Source organism: Arachis hypogaea, chromosome 16, assembly GCF_003086295.3.
Source record: "Arachis hypogaea cultivar Tifrunner chromosome 16, arahy.Tifrunner.gnm2.J5K5, whole genome shotgun sequence".
NCBI lineage: Eukaryota > Viridiplantae > Streptophyta > Magnoliopsida > Fabales > Fabaceae > Arachis > Arachis hypogaea.
Window position 1 is genome coordinate 87,682,674 of NC_092051.1, and position 3,517 is coordinate 87,686,190.

The following is a 3,517-nucleotide window of genomic DNA, read 5'->3' on the forward strand; positions in this document are numbered from 1 at the left end:
GCTAGTGGGAATGATTGAGCGTTAGATGAACTCCAACCATCCCCTAGCCACGGGCTTGAGGTCATGCCTTTTTAGTTGAACCGGCTTCCCTCTTGAATCTCTCTTCCATTGAGCGCCCTCTTCACATATGTCCATGAGAGCTTGGTCCAACCTTTGATCAAAGTTGACCCTTCTAGTATATGGGTGTGCATCTCCTTGCATCATGGGCAAGTTGAATGCCAACCTTACATTTTCCGGACTAAAATCTAAGTATTTCCCTCGGACCATTGTAACCCAATTCTTAGGGTTCGGGTTCACACTTTGATCATGGTTCTTGGTGATCCATGCATTAGCATAGAACTCTTGAACCATTAAGATTCCGACTTGTTGAATGGGGTTGGTGAGAACTTCCAACCTCTTCTTCGGATCTCATGTCGGATCTCTGGATATTCGCTCTTTTTTGAGCTTAAAAGGGACCTCGGGGATCACCTTCTTCTTGGCCACAACTTCATAGAAGTGGTCTTGATGCACCATTGAGAGGAATCTCTCCATCTCCCATGACTCGGAGGTGGAAGCTTTTGCCTTCCCTTTCCTCTTTCTAGAGGTTTCTCCGGCCTTTGGTGCCATAAATGGTTATGGAAAAACAAAAAGCTTTAGCTTTTACCACACCAAACTTAGAAGGTTGCTCGTCCTCGAGCAAAAGAAGAAAGAAGAGAGTAGAAGCAGAAGAAATAGAGGAGATGGAGTGGGCTTTGTGTTTCAGCCAAGGGGGATGGGTAGTGTGTATGTTTATGAAAATGAAGGAGTGAAGATGGGTTTATATAGGGGTGAAAGGAGTGTGTATCGTTCGGCCAATATGGGTGGATTTGGGAGGGAAAGTGGTTTGAATTTGGATGGTGAGGTAGGTGGGGTTTTATGAAGGATGGATGTGAGTGGTGAAGAGAATGGTGGGATTTGATAGGTGAGGGATTTTTGGGGAAGAGGTATTGAGGTGATTGGTGAATGGGTGAAAAAGAGAGAGAGTGGTAGGGTAGGTGGGGATCCTGTGGGGTCCACAGATCCTGAGGTGTCAAGGATATCTCATCCCTGCACCAAGTGGCGTGCAAAACGCTCCTTTCTGCCAATCCTGGCATTAAACGCCAGGCTGCTGCCCATTTCTGGCGTTTAACGCCAGCTTCTTGTCCATTCCTAGCGTTAAACGCTAGTCTGGTGCCCATTTCTGGTGTTAAACGCCCAGAATGGTGCCAGACTAGGCGTTTAACGCCCATTCTGCTACCTTTACTGGCGTTTAAATGCCAGAAACTATCTCCTCCAGGGTGTTCTATTTTTCATTCTGTTTTTGTTTTTGATTTTTCAATTGTTTTTGTGACTTCACATGATCATCAACCTACAGAAAACATAAAATAGAAAAAGAAAATAGAAATTTAACATAGATAAGTTAAAGATTGGGTTGCCTCCCAACAAGTGCTTCTTTAATGTCAATAGCTTGACAGTGGCTCTCATGGAGCCTCACAGATGTTCAGAGCAATGTTGGAACCTCCCAACACCAAACTTAGAGTTTGAATGTGGGGGTTCAACACCAAACTTAAAGTTTGGTTGTGGCCTCCCAACACCAAACTTAGAGTTTGACTGTGGGGGCTCTGTTTGACTCTGTATTGAGAGAAGCTCTTTGTGCTTCCTCTCCATGGTGACAGAGGGATATCCTTGAGCCTTAAACACAAGGGAGTCTCCATTCACTTGAATGATCAATTCTCCTCTATCAACATCAATCACAGCTTTTGCTGTGGCTAGGAAGGGTCTGCCAAGGATGATGGATTCATCCATACACTTCCCAGTCTCTAGGACTATGAAATAAGCAGGGATGTAATGGTCTTCAACCTTTACCAAGACATCCTCTACAAGTCCATAAGCTTGTTTCTTTGAATTGTCTGCCATCTCTAGTGAGATTCTTGCAGTTTGTACCTCAATGATCCCTAGCTCCTCCATTACAGAGAGAGGCATAAGGTTTATACTTGACCCTAGGTTACACAGAGCCTTCTCAAAGGTCATGGTGCCTATGGTACAAGGGATTGAGAACTTTCCAGGGTCCTGTCTCTTTTGAGGTAATCTCTGCCTAGTCAAGTCATCCAGTTCTTTGATGAGCAATGGAGGTTCATTCTCCCAAGTCTCATTACCAAATAACTTGGCATTTAGCTTCATGATTGCTCCAAGGTACTTAGCAACTTGCTCTTCAGTGACATCTTCATCCTCTTCAGAGGAAGAATACTCATCTGAGCTCATGAATGGCAAAAGTAAATTCAACGGAATCTCTATGGTCTCAGTGTGAGCCTCAGATTCCCATGGTTCCTCATTAGGGAACTCCTTGGAGGCCAATTGACGTCCATTGAGGTCTTCCTCAGTGGAGATCACTGCCTCTTCCTCCTCTCCAGGTTCGGCCGTGTGTGTTGTGGTTATGGCCTTGCACTCTCTTTTTGGATTTTCTTCTGTATTGCTTGGGAGAGTACTTGGAGGGAGTTCATTAATTTTCTTACTCAGCTGACCCACTTATGCCTCCAAATTTCTAATGGAGGACCTTGTTTTAGTCATGAAACTTTGAGTGGTTTTGATTAGATCAGAGACAATGGTTGTTAAGTCAGAGGGGTTATGCTTAGAATTCTCTGTCTGTTGCTGAGAAGATGATGGAAAAGGCCTGCCATTGCTAAACCTGTTTCTTCCACCATTGTTGTTGTTGAAACCTTGTCGAGGTCTCTGTTGATCCTTCCATGAGAGATTTGGGTGATTTCTCCATGAAGGATTATAGGTGTTTCCATAGGATTCTCCCATGTAATTCACCTCTTCCATTGCTGGGTTCTCAGGATCATAGGCTTCTTCTTCAGAGGAAGCTTCCTTAGTACTGCCTGTTGCTGCTTGCATTTCAGACAGACTCTGAGAAATCATATTGACTTGTTGGGTTAATATTTTATTCTGAGCCAGTATGGCATTCAAAGTATCAATCTCAAGAACTCCTTTCTTCTGAGTTGACCCATTATTCACAGGATTCCTTTTAGAGGTGTACATGAATTGGTTATTTGCAACCATTTCAATGAGTTCTTGATCTTCTGCAGGCGTCTTCTTCAGATGAAGAGATCCTCCAACAGAGCTATCCAATGACATCTTGGATAGTTCAGACAAACCATCATAGAAGATTCCTATGATGCTCCATTCTGAAAGCATGTCAGAAGGGCACCTTCTGATCAATTGCTTGTATCTCTCCCAAGCTTCATAGAGGGACTCACCATCTTTCTGTCTAATGGTTTAGACTTCCACTCTAAGCTTACTCAATTTTTGAGGTGGAAAGAACATTGCCAAGAAGGCATTGACTAGCTTTTCCCAAGAGTTCAGGCTTTCCTTAGGTTGTGAATCCAACCATGTTCTAGCTCTGTCTCTTACAGCAAAAGGAAAGAGCATAAGTCTGTAGACTTCAGGGTCAACCCCATTGGTCTTGACAGTGTCACAGATTTGCAAGAACTCAGCTAAGAACTGATGGGGGTCTTCCAAT

General features: G+C 43.8%; 1 non-coding gene across 1 annotated transcript; it reads left to right on the forward strand.

The window, feature by feature from the left end:
• Positions 1-3,186: 3,186 nt before the first annotated feature.
• LOC112760426 (small nucleolar RNA R71) lies at positions 3,187-3,294 on the forward strand. Its single transcript, XR_003180868.1, has one exon. It is a non-coding gene; the product is annotated as a small nucleolar RNA R71 (small nucleolar RNA).
• The last annotated feature ends 223 nt before the right edge of the window (positions 3,295-3,517 follow it).